The sequence below is a fragment of the Scyliorhinus torazame genome, chromosome 1 (assembly GCF_047496885.1).
Source record: "Scyliorhinus torazame isolate Kashiwa2021f chromosome 1, sScyTor2.1, whole genome shotgun sequence".
In the NCBI taxonomy this organism is placed as follows: Eukaryota; Metazoa; Chordata; class Chondrichthyes; order Carcharhiniformes; family Scyliorhinidae; genus Scyliorhinus; species Scyliorhinus torazame.
Window position 1 is genome coordinate 234,666,746 of NC_092707.1, and position 19,398 is coordinate 234,686,143.

A 19,398-nucleotide genomic window follows, 5' to 3' on the forward strand; every position below is an offset into this window, starting at 1 on the left:
CAGCAGCCAACATCCAAACACCCAGGGAATGGAGCACTGCTCCGGGGACATGCCAATGGCCAGAGGGTGGGTAGGTGCTACGGGGCGGGGTGAGATGTCTGGAGAGATGGGTCAAGGTTCGGAGGTCGACCCACATAGCGGAGGAAAGTGACAGAGGCGTAATACTGGTTGTGCTCATGGGTTTTTAATGTGTCATAGGTGTCATACAATTTCCCACTCCCGATGGTGCTGCCCCACTCTCCCCACCCCCCTCATCCTCCTCACACCCTACCTACCTCTCTCTACCCCCTCCTACCCTCCCCCCCTCCCGCAGTGTCCACGATGTGCTATGCCGTCCTCGCTCTATCGCTACATCTAGGCATGTCCCTAGGATGCACATCTGTGGAGGAGGCAGCCAGTTGCTTACCTTGTCCCGTAGCCTTCGATGCCCCTGGCGGGCGTCCTCTGGGGTCTCTGAGGCCAGAGGGCCCCAGCGCACATGGCAATGGCACATGCACAGCCATGCTGTCCTCTCCCGTGTGCTGACCTCGAGACATGACCTCATCAGATGGGTGGAAGTCGGGGAAGCTGGTGGTCACCATCCCCACTCCATGGAATGGGACTAGGTTGGCACCTAGCGCCCGCTCCTCCCGCTCGGTGCCCATTAGGTCCCGGGGTTCTCCTCAGGGCGGAGTGGCAGCTGGTTCGATCCCTGGCTGCCCCTGCATCATGTGATTCTGCCAACCCTGGCGGCTCCCATAGGTGTGGGCAGTGTCCAGGTGGGCCCACGAAGCTTGGGGGATTCTGGCAGCGGTTTGCCCAAGTCATGTCGGAGGCACCGATGGTAAGGGTGGTCCCGAGTCCAGAGGTGGCAATTTTTGGTGTGTTAGAAGACCCAGGAGTCCAGGGGGCGAGAGAGGCCAAAGTCTTGGCCTTTGCCTCCCCGGTAGCATGGAGGGACTCGGAACCCCCGAAGTCGGGGGCTGTGGGTTAGTGACATGGCTGGGTGTCTCAGGCTTGAGAAGGTTAAGTTCGCCCTGAGGGGATCAATGCCACGGTTTGCCTGGAGGTGGCAGTTGTTTATCGACGTCTGTGGGAAAAATTAAGCTGTCAACAGTGGGGGAGGGGTTTAAAAAGCGGAGACAGGGGGAAGTTGGGTAAGGTGGAGGTAAGTTGGTGGGGAATTGAATGTTGTTGGGGTGTTGTTTATGTAAGCCATGTTGGCTGGGTTTTGTTTTTCTTGGTGTGTGGTTGCTTAGTCTGTTAAAATTTATAATACAAATGCCTCAAAATATTTTTTTAAAACCCTGGCGACTCCCCGATGTCGGCACCAAGGTGTCGACGCCCTTGGTGATGCTCCACAATGATTGGGACATGCTATGCAGCGCCTTGGCAATGCCCACCTGTGACTGGAGCAAGCCGTGCAGCACCTCGGCTATTCCCACTTGAGAGCGGGATATGTCCCGCAGAACCTCATCAAGGTTAGCCTAGTACTGGGTCACATCCCCCAGCGAGCCAGACATTCTGCCGAGACTCTCAGCCATGGTCATCACTGACTGCGTCAAGCCTCGGACACCTCCATCACTGCTGCCGACTTTGTGCACCGGGCTCTCCACTGCGGTTGCCACCCTTGCAGTGTTGGCCTCGGTGCCACGCATTGCCAGCACCATCTACTGGGCCTCTCGCCTGGGGTTCCTGCCTCCACCTGATGTACATCAGCAGCAGTGTGGTGGTCACCAGATTGTTCCCCAGAAGCCTGACCACTAATGTTTCCCCCCCCGAGGTGTGTGTCTCTGCGCTGGTGGAGGGTGGGGATAACAGCTGTGACGTCTCAATCGTGTCTTCCTCGAAGCTCCCCTCCTCTCCTGGGAGGCAGGAGAGTGTGCATCATGGGATGGGGCGGCGCCGTCGGCTGGAGGACCTGCGGGGGAATGGACATGTGGCCAGTGGGAGGGATGGATCAGCCAGTAAGGCAACTCACATTTGACAGGTCCTCTGGGTGGTTTCTCACCTATGCAGCTTCCGCCAACCTCTGCATTGGTGATCGCTCTGTCCTAGGCCACACTGGTCACCTCCAGGGCCCGGTCCTCGAAGGTGGCGAGGATTCTTATGCCCGCATTCCCCTAGCGTTCTCCTAGCGATTGTGGGAGAACTTCTCCTGCGGGGCCACAGAGAAGGTACCATTAGCTGCACGCCTGGTTCACAGTGGTGGGAGAGGGGGTGCAAAGGAAGGGTTGGGGGAAGGGAGAGGGGCTGAAGGGCAGGTTGGCGACCACATGGAGGGTGGAGCGGGTGTATGCTCCCTTGGGACAGCAAGGTTTCAGGGGGGAGCGTGCAGGGAGTGGGGGAGCATTGGTGTCAACTCACCCATGCTGCCCGGTGTAGGTCATTGACCTTCTTACGACATTGGAGGCCAGCCCTCCTGGTCACATTCCCCGAGCTTACGGCTGCCGCTACCTCATCCCAGGTAGCACTGGCTGCCCTGTGGCTCACCCTCCAGGACCCTCGGGGGAACAGGACAATGCTCCTGGCCTCCACCGCGTCAAGGAGCCTCTCCAGGTCTGCCTCCCAGAATCTTGGGGCCAGTCTTCTCAGTGCCATGGCTGCGAGCTGAGTAGGGTTGGCTGTGCAAATGCTGTTTAAGTGCTGCTCGACCTTGTTAGCGAGGGGCTGGCGAGCGGTCCCAGTGAAACGGCTGGCGAGCCTTCATTTGCAGCGAGAAGCCGGTGGGGCCTCGTTAAGTGGACCAATTGACGTTCTGTCCTTGCCAGGCCGAGCGCTGGGAAGCTCGCGGCAGCTCCCACTCGTTACCACATTCAGAAATCTTTCCTGAGAATCACGCCCTGAGTCTTTACCATTTTCTTAATTTTTGAAAATTGAGGTTGACGGGAAGTCATGTCCACAAGATGTCATTCATTGACCTATATCAGGTAGCAATCTTTAAAACAAATGCAATAATTATACCTCGTCGTGAACTTCAGATCTTGTGAGATATTCACACGCAATGCAGAAATATTTCCTTTGTTCTGGTCAGTGTTTTATCTAATAATCTTTGTAATCATTCATATATGCAGTAACACTGAACTTTCCAAATGATCACTGCCTACCTGTACAGTAAGAAGAACTGAACCCTGCATTTTGCTCTTGAATTCTTTGTCCCATCAGCAATGGAAATGAATGGGTTGGTTATTTCCCAGTCTGGCAGCAGTTACATTTAGTAATATTTGAAATGGGATTTTGTGCATCGCCTCCTCCTCTCAGTCACTGCGCAAAACTTCGTGAAGCCTTTGAATTGTTTCCCAAAACTTCTCGTTTTGATCATTAATATCTCGAGGTCATTAAGATTCACATAATTCCATTTGAAATTCCACCTTTTCCTTCACATCCAGAAGTCTGGCAATCTCTCTGATAATGTTGTTTTCACATTTTTAAGGCGGACAAACAGCCTTAAAGTCATGCTTTATTCAATACTTGTGATCCAACTGAAAAGTGAACAATATTTGAGCATTCAGCTGACTATAGAAAAACCTCAAGTCATGGCCAGGGCAGGATTTTGTCTTTTCCGTCGGGACCTCAATGTTGAGGTCAACACCAAGTCCTGACCCTGCATTGCAACAGCAATAGTCACCTGACATGATTTTTGTCTGGACTGGCCAATTTATGTCAAGAGTAAGCCTGCCATCTAATTATGTACAGTGGGTGGCTCTCCAGCATAGGAGGAGCTACAATCTGTCGTCGCAGGTAAGGGAGAGGAGGGTGCCTCCATTTTGAGACATCCTTTAACAACTTAAAAAATTTGAAATAAAAAGTTCCATCACCTCTGCGCAGGGAAAGCCACAGCTGTGGCTAGGTACGTGTGGGGCTGCTTCAGTCTTCCTGGAACACTGCCCTCCCCATTCTGCCCCAAGGCCCCTACTGTGTTGCTGACTCCAGACAGCCTCTGATCATGGGCCCCATTGATTTCTTAATTAGTTTAAGTTAGGGAGGTGGGGTTGTCAGGGATAGGGAGGTGGGGGCTTGACCTGAGTGTGGGGAGTATCCTGGGGTCCATGGGGGGATGGTAGTCAGGGGTCCAGTGGGGCGGTCGAGACAGCGATTGTGGGCATCAGTACTACAGTTCCCCAAGAGTTAGATATGGTTTAAATTCTTCTCATCTTTCCTGGGTAACTGAGTCAGAACCAACCAAAGTCTCTGATTTAAGTGGGAGTATCAGGGGACCAGTGCAGAGTAATTGCCCATCAGAAATTTGAACTTCCCCGGCATTTCCCATTAAGTCCATGTGTGAGGAATCGTAGGGGGTCCCCTAGTGCATCTTCTGCGGTATGACCCCCCAGAGATCAGAAGTTATGGATCTATGTGTCAACCTGCCTCCCTTCCTGCACCCATGTTGAGGCAAAGAATCCTGCCCCAGATCTCTGATCAAACTTATTGAGATGGTCCTGGGGAGGATTAAGATTATTCAAATCACTGCCCGACTCTTGACATGCTTTTGGTCCATGACATCTGGGTTTTGGAACACCGAGGTTGCAACAGCACCTGTGCAGGGGCAAGCTGGGGCATTGCGACATATGGTAACATGTTGCTGGAGAAGAGACAACAGGTGAGAAATGGGAACATTTTGTTTGCCATTCCCACGTCCATGTCCACTTTCACCATAATCTGTATCCTGGGCTAGTACCATATATCCTAGCACTCTGTTGCTGACCAGTTTAGTGAAGATCAATGACATAGTTGTAATGCCACAGATAAGCTATCTGTCTTCCTGTTTCAGACAGTTGCCATCTACACAACTGTGGACAAACCCTGTATGGACTCATTGGAGAGTCATACTTGAAGTTCCATGAAGGTGGAAGCCTCTCTGTGCCAGATATACACAAAGTTCCCTTTGTCATCAATTCACTAGCGATCAAGTTGTACCCCTCCATCCCATTGTGGAGAATGCGAGATACTGACAGACATCCCGTAGGCAAAGTTGCTAATGCACCTCCAGCATGTTCTTTCTCAAAAATAGTCTCCTGAGTGGAAAGGATTTCACACCAATTATGGTCTCTCCACTCCCTTATCACCAGTGACTGCTTGTGCTTGCTTGTGAGTTATGACTCACCAAGTAAAAACCCAACTAATTATTTAACTGGACCCACTGAATTGTGACTATTGGCATTGGTGCATGTCTCCACATGCTGAGATGGTGCTGTCTCAGAAAGCATAAAGTCTTCTTAGGAATCATCTTCATTAGTGCACTAAGATGTTTGAGGTACATTCTTGACAACTGCCATACTTAGTCTTCTCATAGTTCAATTATCGGTATGAAGTCAGCGTCTCTGGCCTGAATTGTCGTAAAGACATTTTCCTGGAGGCTGGATTGGCAATGGAACTGGGCCGCAAGCACTGTGTAGCTTGCTCAACTAACTTATGAAAATGGGTGTGTGGGAAGTGGAGGGAGGCAGGGCTGGAGCGGGTTAGGGATGTGTTCTCTGAGGGGACGTTTGTGGGGCTGATCGAGCTGCAGGAGAGGTATGAGCGACCAAGAGGTAGTGAGTTTAGATACATGCAGGTACGGGACTTTGTGCAAAAGGAGTGGCAGTCGTTTCCCCAGCTACCGGAATACACATTATTGGAGCAACTGCTGCTCCCTGATGACTTGGGAGAGGGAGGATTGGGGACATCTCCGGGTGGTTGGGGGAGCAGGGCAAGACACAAGTGGTGAGGATGAAGTGTAAGTGAGAAGAGGAGTTGGGGAGGGAGATAGATTGGGGACTCTGGTGTGAGGCAATGCGTCGGGGGAATGCAATCTCCTGCATGAGGATGAGGTTGATTCAGTTCAAGGTGGTGCACAGGGTGCATATCACTCGGAAGAGGATGAATGAGCTCTTCCAAGGGGTAACTGATGGGTATGAGAAATCTGGGTGGGGGCCGGCGAATCATGCTCACATATTTTGGGGCTATGAGAAGTTGGAGAGCTTTTGAGAGGCGGTATTCGGGACGTTATCAAAGGTAATGGGGGCTGAGGTCAGGCCGGACCCCATGGTGGGTCTTGGGGTCTCAGAGGAGCTGGGGCTGCTGGAGGGGAAGGGGGCTGATGTTGTGGTCTTCGCCTCTCTTATTGACCGGTGAAGCACCCTTTTGAATTGGAGGTCGGAAACGCCGCCGGGCATGGCAGCCAGGCTGGGGGACTTGTACGAGTTCCTCCAGCTGGAGAAGATTGAGTTCGCTCTGAGGGGGCCAGAAGAGGGTTTTGAGGGCTGGTGGAGGCTGTTCATGACTTTATTTGAGGAGTTGCTCATCGCGGGGGGAGAGGAAGGATTAAAAGGGGCAAACTGTATAAATTGTTAACTATGCTTTGATGAACTGTGTATTTTGTTGTTATTGTGTATGTTTGGAATAAAATATCTTTGAAAAAAAAGAAATTGGGGCTGAGACCTAGATCCAGAAGTCTCACTCTTGAACAAGGTACTACCATTTTTTGCGGGGGGGGGGAGGGGGGAATGGGGCAGGTTCTAAATTGCATTTCCGTTGCTCATGAGGCAACTGCATGTGTTAAAGTGAAGTTGCCTCAAGCTTCTCTGATTTTCACTCGTGGTATGTCGAAAACACAACTTGTGCGCTTTAGACCTCATAGGAGAAAGTCTAGTGTTGTCAGAGTTCGTTGGAGAGGTAAGGTGCCCGTTTGGATATGGTCCTGGGGTACCTTTAGGGGAGTTGAGGTGGGAGTTGAGGTGGAAGTTCGCTGTAAGGCGAGAGTTAACTGTAATGGCGGGAGTTGGGTGGGAGTTGACTGTAATGGTGGGTGTTGAGGAGGGAGTTGACTGTAATGGCAGGAGTTGACTGTAATGGCGGGAGTTGAGCGGGATTTGACTGTAATTCACATCAACATTCAAAGTTTAATTGTTGTCCGTAGATAATGATGACATTTTGAGGAGTGCAGCCTAGTTCACATTACCTTTAAAGGCAAAAAAACCCACATTATTTGTGTGGGGCGTGGGAGGTGAGAGGAATTTATACATAGTCCAACAAGTTAATTTATTTGTTGTGGAAAGATGAGGGGCTAAATTCGGTTAAGGGCTGTTGATGTATGATTAACCTGCTCTAGTTAATCATATATGTTTTAATACAATTATGACCATTGACAAATATGAAGAAAGTGTAATTTAGGGCTTATTTGCAAAATCATATCGTGTAATTAGCTGAAAAATAGTCATGCAATAAGTGTTAAAAATGAATAATTACTATGGATATAATTAACTATAATTATTCTAATATAATTAATATAGCTATGTTTTATTTAAAAAATAAACCTTTGCGCCAATTCTTGTTAACACTTAGGAGGGATACATGTGTGCATTTTGAAGTTACGGTTTTTTAAATATTTAAATAATATGGACAATGGAATCAGAGTGGCCAGGCTTCTGAAATGTGCATCAGTTTACCAGATAACATATTACTATATGATTTATATTCAACATTATACTTTAAAATTGCAGGCTACTACACTGGAATAATTGTGTCTTGCTGAGATAGTACACCATTGTATTGGAGAAAAAGGAGACATCATTTAACACAATACAACAGGTAAGAACTACATTAATGATATAAATAAATACCATGGGCGGGATTCTCCACACCCGCGCCGAAGTGGCTACGCCGTCGTGAACGGCGTCGAGGTTCACGACGGCGCAAAACGGCCCCGATCCCGACCCGGACAATGGGCTAGGATCGGGGCCGCGTCATCTACACGCGCCAGGCCTTGTCGCCCGAGTAAAGGCGGCGCCGCATAGATGACGTGGCCGGTGCCGCATAACTGCCGTCATCCGCGCATGCGTGGTTGCCGTCCTCTCTAAGTCCGCCCCGCAAGAAGATGGCGGACGGATCTTGCGGGGCCGCGGAAGGACGGAGGTCCTCCTTCAGAGAGGACGGCCCGACGATCGGTGGGCACCGATTGCGGGCCACCCCACATTTGAGGTACCCCCCCGGTGCAGGAACCCCCCTCGCCCTCCCGCAGGCCGCCCCCCCCCCCCCCCCAGCGTTCGCGCGCTGTTCCCGACGGCAGCGACCAGCTGTGGACGGCGCCGGGGGGAACCCGCCGTTTTGGCCTGGCCGCTCGGCCCATCCGATTCTCCCAACCGGCGCGGGAGTGGATAATCTCGCCCCATGAATTTACGGTGTTCTTGACCTCAAGGTGACTCGGAGTGCTTCAAAGACTGGGATCGAAGGTGACGTTTTGATTTTGATTGGAAATTGGTTGGGAGGTTGGAGGCAAAAGTACGGGGATAAAAAAGATTTAGCCAAATTCGCAGGAGGTGTCAAATAATGCTTCCCAGGGGTCTGTTTAGTATTTATGAATGATGTGTTTAAATATAGGGCATGATCCAATGGTCACACTGCGTCCAAAAAGCAGCGTGCCATGGCTCAGTCCTGCCAACAGAAGCCAGGAGACCCCGCTTCCGGGATCTACCCAGCTCCCAATGCCTCACGATATCTAATGCGATGTCGTGAGATGTTGCGATGTGAATTCCGCCCATTGTGGGCGGATCACTTTTTAGCAAATCTGCATATTAAAGCGAGACAGCTAGTCTCACTTTAACATGCAGATTGCTGAGATACCCAAAGCGTTGGGATCTCTCTCACTCGCCACAAACGGGGACCAGACGGAACCAGGTATTGGGTGGATGCCGGGGAGGGTGCTGCTGGGGGGGGGGGGGGGATACATTGGGACTTGGATGTGCGTCGGGGGTCGCGTAGGGACCTCACTGATCTCTCGCTACACTGAGGAGCTCCAGCGAGGGAAGCCCCTCAGTGGAGAAAACAGCCTTGTGCGGCTTGGTCACGTGTTCCCTGTTGAGGCCCTTTATTTAACAGTGTGGTACTTGCAGCACTGAGAAAAACATGGCTAAACATGCTGGCTATGTTCCCATTTAGTTGAATCGCGCCCATGGAGTCATATATCTCAGTTTGTCATGTCATCAAATTAGGAGCAGAAGTAAGTAGTGCATATGGAAGTTGTAAAGGAGCAAATGCCAATTAATAGGGTGGCAAAACAATAGAAAATGAAGTTTAAGTCGGACAGGTGAGAGGTTATCCACTTTAGACCCATAGCGTATTTTCTCTCTGCTGAGAAACTAAGAGCAGAGCGATTTGAGAGTTCAAGTACATAAATCATTTAAAGACAGATACAAAAAGGAATCAAAAAGGCAAACAAAATGTGGGTCTTTACTTGAAGGTGGATTACATAGGGATGGAGGTTATCATAGAATAGAATCACAATCACTTTAGATATCTGGGTGTGCAGGTGGCACGGGATTGTGGGGGGCTCCGTAGGTACAACATTTCTAGTTTGGTGCGGAGAGTGAGAACAGATCTGACAAGGTGGGATGGTCTCCCTCTGTCGTTTGGAGATCGGGTGCAGACAGTTAAAATGAACGTGCTGCTGCGATTTTTCAGTGCCTGCCGATCTACATGCCAAAGGCATTTTTCAAGGAGGTCAAAAAGATGATTACCTCATTTAAATGGTGGTGGTGGTACGGGGGAGGGCGGTGGCTAGGATTAGGAACGTGCTGTTGCAGATAGGACGGCAGTCAGGAGGGTCGGGTCTTCCGAATTTACTATATTATTACTGGGCAGCAAACGGTGAGAAGGTTACAGGGGGACACACCCAGTGGGTCAGAATGGGGGAGAGTCTGTGCAGGGGGTCGGGGCTGAGGGCGTTGGCAACAGCGCCGCTCCCGATGGCCCCGGGGAAATACTCAGGGAGTCCGGTAGTAATAGCGCCGTTGAAAATCTGCAGGGTGCACCAGCACTTTAGGCTGAGGGCGGGGCCAAGGGAAATGACGATTTGGGGGAATCACAGACTTGAGCCGGGGAAGTGGGATGGGAGTTTTCAGAGGCGGAACGAGCAGGGAGTCAGGGCTTTAAAGGATTTGTTTCTAGGGGGCCGGTTGCAGGATTGAAGGAGCTGGGGGCGAAATATGGGTTGGGCAGGGGGAAATGTTTAGGTATATGCTGGCCGCAGATTTCACTAAGAAGGAGATACCGAGCTTTCCGGTGGCGCCGGCCTCCACACTGTTGGAGGAGGTGCGGACAGCAGGGGGAATGGAGAAGTGGGCAGTGTCAGCGATTTATGGGGCGATTCTGGGAGAAGAAAAGGCACTGCTGGAGAGGATTAAGGCGAAATGGGAGGAAGAGTTGGGGGAGAGCATTGAGGAGGGGTTATGGTGTGAGGTGCTCTGGGGGGTAAATGCCTCAATTTTGTGCGCAAGGTTAGGGCTGATACAGCTGAAGGTGGTGTATAGAGCGCGCCTCACAAAGGCGAGGATGAGCCGATTCTTTGAGGGGGTAGAGGATAGTTTGTGAACGTTGCGGGGGGTGGGGGGGGGGGGGGTGACCCGCAAACAACCTTCATATGTTTAGACCCTGTCCAAAGCTGGAGGGGTTTTGGAGGGAGGTGTTCAGGGTAATTTCGAAGGTGGTACATGTGAGGTTTGAGCTGGGGCCTCTGGAGGCCATATTCAGGGTATACGATCGGCCGGGGTTGGAAGCAGGTGCGGAGGCTGATCGCCCGAAGGCGGATCCTGTTGGCGTGGAGGTCAGTTTCTCCACCTTGTGCCCTGCGTGGTGGGGGGTATGTTGGAGTTTTTAACACTCGAGAAGGTGATGTTTGAGTTGAGGGGAAGGACGGAAGGGTTTTACAATTCATGGGCTTTGTTTATAATGCACTTTCAAGAATTGGATGACATTGAATATTGGGGGGGGGGGGGCAGGGTTGAACTGTGTATGTTGTTGGTGACTATGTATGGGGTGGATGGTGGATTCCTGAATCCTTTTCTTTGATGTTTGTATTTAAAGTGTTGAGCGTTGTTTGGGGGTTGGTGGGAGGGAGGAATTGTTGGCCAGGGGATTGACAATGTATTTGTTATTGTTGATTGTTTGTTGGTGGGTGTAAATTTGGATGAAAATGTGAAAAAGGAGAATAAAAATATTTATAAAATTAAAATAAATCTCAAACCCCCAAAAAAGAGAATAGAATCATCAAATTTACAGTGCAGAAGGAGGCCATTTGGCTGATCGAGTCTGCACCGGCTCTTGGAAAGAGCACCTCACCCAAGCCCACATCTCCACCCTATCCCCGTAACCCAGTAACCCCACCTAACCTTTATGGACACTAAGGGCAATTTCGCATGGCCAATCCACCTAACCCGTGAGAGAGACTGCTCCTGATAAAAAGGCAGCATTTGACTGAGTGTAGCATCAAAGGGCCCTAGCAAAACTGAAGTCACTAGGAACAAGGAATAACTCTCTGCTGGTTGGAGTCATACCTACCACAAAGGAAGATGGTTGGGGTTGTTGCAAGTGATGAACATCTCAATCCTATGAGTTCCTCAGGGTAGTGTCCTAGGCCCACCCATCTTCAGCTGCTTCATAAATGACCTTCCCTCCATCCTAAAGTCGGAAGTGGGGATTTTTGCCCATCGAGTCTGTGCTGACTCTCTGAAAGAGCATCCTACCCAGGCCCACTTTCCCAATCCATCCCCGTAACCCCATCTAACTGTTGGACTCTAGGGGGCAATTTAGCATGGCCAATCCCCTTAACCTGCACATGGACTGCAGCAGTTGAAGAAGATAGCTGACCACCACCTTCTCAAGGATAATTCGGGATAGGCAGTAAATGCTGGCCTAGCAAACGATGCCCACATCCCATGAATGAATGAATTAAAACAATTAAATAACCTCTCAGTTCTGGTATCATTCTAGTAATCTTTTTTTTTGCAACTTCCTATTGCCTCCACACTCTTTAATTTCTCCGCTATTCAATTATATACTTCCAGGAATGAATCACAGTGAGTCTTTGCATCTTTTCATGACATTATTAAGCTGCATTGCTACTTTTTGTGATATCTGTATCTGTACACCTTGATAACTCTGTTTCTCTACCCCATTTTGACACATTTACCAAGGAGTGTGTGGCCTCCTATTCTTCCTGTTACAATCTTGATAGAGACCAGTAATTTTAAAAAATAAACATTAATTCCTAGTTATAAACTGAAAAAATTACGCTGCAAGATTTCAAGTTTTAAACAAACCTTTACTGTGCAAGAGTTAAGCAACGCAAGCACTACTAACGTAACACTATGGGCGGGATTCTCCGGCCACGCCCACCCAGCAACCGGAGAATCCTGCCTGAGGTCAATGGACTTTTCCATTGTCCGCGTCTCGCCCGTGGTGACCTTGCGGCGGGCGGGGCGGAAGAATCTAGCCCCATGTTTCATAAACATTTATACTTTAAACCCAAAAGTCCCAATAGATAACTCTCCATTCAATTAATAAAATATTGAACTGAAAGACAGTCACAGCAATGGTAAACATGAACCTATCATTGATTGTGATAAATACCTATCTTGTTTACTAATATTGTTTCCTAATTTCCTTCCTTTAGGGAAGTGTTGTTGCAATTGGGGGTGTTGGTGAGACCACATCTGGAGTATTGTGTCCAGTTTTGATCTCTTTATTTGAGGAAGGCTGTGGTGGCATTGGAGGCAGTTCAGAGGAGGTTCACCAGATTGATTAAGGGTTGATGTATGAGGAGAGATTAAACAGTTTGGGCTTATACTCGCTGGAGTTTAGAGGGATGTGAGGGGATCTGATTGAGGTGTATAAAATACGAAAAGGGATTGATAAAGTAAATGTAGATCAAATGTTCCCCCTTGTGGGGCAATCTAGAATTAGAGGTCACAGATAAATGTTGAGAGGCGGCAGATTTAGAACGGAGATGAGGAGGAAGCACGTCTTGCAGAGAGAGGGTGGTGAATTTGTGGAACTCACTGTCCCATAATGCAGGCTATCTGAATCATTAAATGGTTTCAAGAAGGAGGTAGATATATTTCTGATTTAAAAAAACAGGTTAAAGGGCTATAGGGAACAGGTAAGGAAGTGGATTGAGACCAGGAAGAGGCTAGCCATGATCCGATTGAATGGTGGAGAAGGCTAGAAGAGCTGAATTGCCTCCTTCTGCTCCCAATTCCTATGATCCTTACCTGGTCTAGCCTGCACGTGACTCCAGATCCACAGTAACATGGTTGACTCTTACCACCCTCTGAAATGGCCCAGTAAGCCACTCAGTTCATGGGTGATTAGTGATGGGCAACAAATGCTCACTTTTCCAGCAATGCAAACATCCCATGAAAGAAATAAAAACAGATTTTTATCGAGCAGTGCTCAATCTCTTGTTGGGCATGTTACGTGCTGGGTAAGAAAGGAGTTTGGAACTCACCATAAAAACTCCACCCCCCCATCCCTACTTCCTCTTGCCACTTTATTTGAGAGTAGTTGAAATTGCCTTGATTATTATTCTATGCCTTTTACTCCTTTCATAGATTCAATTGCATATTTCTTTCTCCACTTCCTTTCCATTATTTGGTGATCTGCAGATAGAATACCCACATTGTGTAATCAATCCTTTCTTATCCGTTATCTCAAAAAGATGGGATTCTGATTCCATCTTAATGTTATTTATACCCCTTTTCAACTACCATGGTATCTCTAATTAGTATAGTTGTCCAATCCCCTTTTTCCTTTTCTCTCCATTCTAGTGTGTTATTTAATTGCCTGCGTGTTCTTTATGTAACCATGCCTCAGTTATCCCAACATCTGGCTCCTCGTTACACATTATTGCCCCCTTTTTGGATGTTTCCAACCAAAACATTATTTTGGATGTTTTGCACCTTACTTAATTTTTATTAATAATCACACTCAATTTATTTCTGCAGTCACTTTATACATCTGTTTTTGTTGCCTGATCCTTTACTCTTTAATCTGGTCTGACCTTTATTCCAACTCCAATTTCTTCTATCTTCAGGCTCATGATATTTTCAGCGGATTCCCTTCCAACCATTTACTTTAAGGTGGCCTTATTTGAATTTTACCACGGCCTAATTTATCTTTTCCATGAGGACTCTGATCCTATTTCAGTTCAGGTGGAGTCTGTCCCAGAGCCGAGTAGCTTCCTGTCCCAGTACTGTGTCCCATGAAATGGAATCCCTCCTTCCAAAAACACTTGTTCAGCCATGTATTCACCTGCCGATCTGGCCATTACTGTGCCAATCAACATGTGACAATCATGAGATTATCACCCTGAAGTCTTTCCTTAAAATTTACTTCCTAAATTCTGATATTTCTTTATACAATTCTATGTTGAATACACATGGAGCAGTAAGGAATGGGTAGATTGGTGTATTTAAGAAGATTGTGAAATTTAGCAAATGGAACACAAAAGGTTACCCCTGCTATTGTGCCACTGTTCAAGCCACCATTCAGTGCCATTCTTTATGTGTTTCTGACCAGCAGGAGTGACTGCATTGCTAGTACCTTTTTGTTATTTTTTTCCCCATTTCTGCTTTGTGTGTGGAGTATTGGCTTGGATTTTGCAGTCAGCAGCACCATTCACTATTCCAACAGCTGCCCACTGACATTTTGCAGGTTTTTATACTATCATTGGAAATCTGATCCAGCACAGTGTCCTCGACAGGGAATCTGCGGCATGCGTGAGCAGGACAAGCAAAGGCATGGCATTCAATCAATCTGATTGAAGAATCCTCACGGAGCCACACAGCGTATTGTAGCCACCTAAAATGGCTGATTCCCGATTAATTTGGCCAAAACACAATGTAAAATGGCTAACCGAAAAGGCTGATGGGAAAATCAGCCAACAGGGCACAAACGGACAGCTGCAGACAGAACAGTATATTCGGCTCTAGGGAAGTCGGCCCAGATCGATACCTGCAAGCATTAGCAGCACATCAACCCAGCCATCTGCAGTTTAATCGGCTATCCCCGGGAACAATTGCAACAAATTAGCAATTGAAAGCCGATCCAGACCTCTCGGCGCCAGTAGTGGCCGAGACAAAGAAAGGTGAACGACCACCCCCCGTCAAGCAATCGCCCCATTATTGGAGCATATCGAACCCAGTGATTGGGACCAAGTCCAATCACTTGGGACCAGGGTCAAGGTTCGCCCCGAGAGGTGGGAAGCCCCTGGGAACTATAAGAGTAAGGGGCCAAGTTCAGATCGACCCTTCTCATCCTTCTTCTCCTGCTCGCAACCTTCGCAAGAACCATCGACAAGAAACCATAAGTTTGACTCCAGCGATCGCTACCCGATAGAGACTCCTAGCCATCGACCTGTATCAGCCTTTGAATCCCGCAGGCCAGACCCAATTCGATAAGCCATTCGTTTCCCTGACCTGGTGGGCCATTCCCAAAGTTAAGTATTGGCCTGTAGTGGTAGGTAGTAGTCTAGAAAGTAGGATTATTGTATAAGTATTTATTGCTGTATATAATAAATGACCGTTGATTTTACTCTTACTAAGCGGTGTGCTGTCTTATTAATCATAACTAGAGCTTGAACCACGTGGCGGTATCAGAAAGATACCTGGCGACTCGTGAGCAAAGGTGATAGAATTAGAGCTAATAAAACTAAGGCTAATAAGAGCAACACTTTGACGACTCCGCCGGGACCCGACCTAGAAGTGGAAAACCACTCCGGGAGAACCCAAGAAATTTGAATAGAATCCAATTGGAAACAAAAAACCACAAGTGTTCAAGCGGTTCTGATTAATAATTCACAATTCGGAAGTGTGTGTATGCATGCGAAACTAACAGGGCTATAAGGTAAAACTGATAGATTTTTGTTACGTCAAAACTGTCGGAAGTCTATTTTCGGAAATTAGCGCAAGCCGTACCCGCATCTACGACACCACCTTAGCCCCCTGTTCCAAATTCGACCGAAGCAAGCAGATAAGAGAGATGGCCTTGCAGGCAATGCAACGCCTCATGAATCCCGAGAAATTTGCGGTCGCAGCGACCAGCAGCAGTAGAGTGGGACAGTGTCCCATTTGGGAGGAGGAAATTCAGAAATATCTCAAGGGCAAAGGATGGCCCATGTGGGATGATTTCAGCAGTAATGACGACTCAGGTCCCGGAAGTATAGGGCATACTTGGTGGGAGAACATGAGTGAAATCCATAAAAAGAGCTTAGCAAAAGCGCGCAAGCCGATGGCAATTGTGTCCTGTCTGGCACAATTGCGAGGCACAGAGGAGGTCGTCAGGACGCTCCGCAAGGAAGTAGAGGGCATACATCGTATGAGTAAAGTCGATGTATGCGAGGTGGAGAAATAGAATCTGGAGTTAAGGCGGAAATTAGTAGCAAAGGACGAAGAGGTGGCTGACACCAAACGGGGTCACCAGTCTTGTCTGGTGCATTTGAATAGTTTCCAGTCCCAGTACGAAAAGGCCTATCAGGACACGCAGCGTGCAGTCTTGGTAAAGAAAGAGACAGAGAAGCAGGTGGAGACGCTACAGAAGCAATGTAGTGATCTCAAGGCAGCCTTGAGAGCGCTCCACGCTGCAACCACAGAACAAAGGCAGAGTACATTGACCATGCGAAGTGCCAGAAGCAAATTGCAGACCTGCAATCACTGCTTTCTGTCCAAAAGGGATTCCAAGAAAACTTTGGGGAAAGTTTAGAACAGGAAGACGGCCCTGACTGGGAAGAATTGCAGGAAACCGCGCAGAGATATGTTCAGGGAACATGTGCGCAGGGAAAGCCCCAAAGGAGAAAAGCACCCCCACCCCCCACACAGCAGGTATTTCAGGCTCCCATGAACCCTGTAACAACCCACCGCACAGCCACATCAGACGAGGCGGAATTCCTATATTCCACCCCCCTCACAGTAACCCAATTACGGGACGCGTGTGCGAAAATCACACCGTTCCTCCCCGCTTCAGACCCACACCATTTCTTTGCCACCGTCAAACACCAGGCGACCTTGTACGGCCTGGATGAGAGAGAGCATGTAAAGCTCATGGTTCTAAGCTTAGACCCATCGGTAGCAGCAGCCCTTCCCGACCCACAGAACGTAGGAGGAGGCACCCTTGCAGAAATGCATACCGCGATCCTGGATGCGATCGGGTATAACCGGGGTGACCCCGTAGATGGCCTAAATAAGTGCAGGCAGAAGAAGTCTGAACACCCCACAGCGTTTGCAGGACGCTTGTGGATTCACTTTGAAGCCGTTTTCTGAGACGTAGACCGTGCCCATTTGTCCCCAGACAATATGGCCAAATGGACCCGCACCCTTATCTCCCATGCCACAGAGGCAGGACAGAATGCCTGTAGTAATTATGATCCCTCGGAGGAGGCTCATAACGAGAAGTGGGTGGTTGAAAAGATTGTCCCGCGTTTGGGAGCAGTCTGTTCACAATCGACCCGCCGCTAAAACCCCCGAGGAAAAGCAAGCTGCCGCAGACGTGCAGGCAGTAAGAACCACTCCTCACAACCCCGCCTGGGTAAATGAGGGAAAGAGCAGCCCCCCAGCAAAACCGCAAGAATGTTACAACTGCGGACAGTTGGGACATTTTGCCAAAGAGTGCAGTGCCCCTAAAAAACCACAGCGAGCCCAACAGACAGGCACTCTCACTAAGAAAAAGGCAGAGCCCATACATAGCGTTAGCGCCCGGTCGGATCAGACAGACTTGACCGGAACGGACTGACGGTGTAGAGGCTCCCCCAGTTGGGTCTGCGATACCCTTTGGGATAGGTCAAGACGACCCGTAGTCGCAGCAAAAATTCGGGGACAGCCTATCGAGTTTCTTTGGGACACAGGAGGGTCCCGCACCACCTTAAATTCCTCCACTCTTGGTAAGGACACATGGCCCACTACAGCCACTATCACCCTCAGCGGCTTCACAGGCCACTCACAGCAGGGACACATCACAGCCCTGTACCCATTCAAATTGGTAACATAACCACAAAACACCCCGTAGTTTTAGTCGACCTGCCCCACACAGCAGAACACATTCTGAGAATCGACTTTATGAATTCCCACCACCTATCTTTCGATCCAGTCAACCAGTGTGTCTGGAAGATGGCGGAATCCGCTAGAGCCCCTGCAACGCTCACCATAGGGGACTACATGAACAAAATTAGCGCAGTAGGCGAGTTCTAGTTCAACCCCAGCACACTCAGCACGGACCGACAGGTTAGGGCAGTTCTGCCAAAAAACAGGGCAGCATTCGCGACCCACAAGCACAACTGTGGATGGATGACTGGCTCCGTACAAATAACAGGACCAGACCCTAGACCCCAAAAACAGTACGGATTCCCCCTAGAAGCAGAGGGAGAAATCCTAAAGGTTATAGAGAGCTTATTAGAGCAGGGCGTACTAAGATCAGTAGCCTCTATTAATAATGCCCCAATTTGGCCAGTGAGAAAGCCCGACGGATCATGGCGCTTGACCATTGATTATCGGGAACTCAATAAAGTCACCCCCGCAGCAGCACCCACCGTAGCAACAAGTCCTGATACCATGCTCAAACAGGGACTCCATGCCCGATACTTCACGGTTTTGGACGTCAGTAATGGATTCTGGTCCATTCCATTGGCAAAGGCGTGCCAATATAAATTTGCCTTCACTTTGAGAGCGCAGCAGTACACGTGGACATGCCTGCCACAAGGCTTCCACAACTCCCCCTCCATTTTCCACCGACAGCTGGCAAATGGACTAGCGAAATGTTCTCACCCCGAATGTCTGGTACAGTATGTAGATGATCTACTACTGCAGACAGACACCAAGGAAGAGCACATTGAGCTTCTGTCCGAACTTCTGGAATTACTACATTCCATTGGATGTAAAGTCAACCCCAAAAAGGCCCAGATATTGGAAGAAAAGGTGGTATATTTGGGTACTATTATTACACATGGCAAACGCGAGATCAAGCACAAAAGAATTGACTCGATCGCTAAATTGCCCCTTCCCCAAAACGTTTCAGCCCTCCGGTCGTTTTTAGGACTGGCTGGCTACTGCCGAAACCACATTGACGGTTTCGCCAGCAAGGCAGCACCCCTCTCAGACCTCCTAAAGAAAGGAGCCCCCTGGGAATGGCTTCCGCAGCATACGGATGCTGTGGAATCATTAAAACAGGCACTCATAGCTGCCCCCGCACTACAAGTTCCAGATCCGCTTTCGCCTTACGCAATAGAGGTAGCGACCACAGACCGCACCCTTTCAGCCGTGCTCCTACAGGAACGGCACGACCAGCTAAGACCCGTGGCTTATGCCTCCCGAATTTTAGATGCTGTGGAGCAGGGATTTTCAGCCTGTGAGAGGCACCTGCTCACAGTTTTCTGGGCAGGTCAGTACTTTTCATACATTACCGGACTGAACCCCATCACCATTTTGACCGAGCACACCCCCACCCAACTTTTACTGGACAGACGACTTAAAGACGGTACCGTCAGCCAAATCCGCAGCTAGGTGGACCCTTCTCTTACAAGGACGGGACATCACAGTAAAACGGACAAAGACCCACACATACTTAGCGGACAATTTACAGTACCCCGGAACCCCCCATGAGTGTGAAATCATCTCTCCA

The 19,398-nt window shown here is 49.0% G+C and overlaps 1 protein-coding gene across 1 annotated transcript in view; it reads left to right on the forward strand.

The window, feature by feature from the left end:
• Positions 1–19,398, forward strand: part of ccr6a (chemokine (C-C motif) receptor 6a) — a 68,558-nt gene that overhangs the window by 34,613 nt on the left and 14,547 nt on the right. Inside the window, exon 2 of the mRNA XM_072503431.1 lies at positions 7,461–7,548. The gene's annotated coding sequence lies outside the window, so the exon portion shown is untranslated. The remainder of the gene's footprint in view (positions 1–7,460; positions 7,549–19,398) is intronic.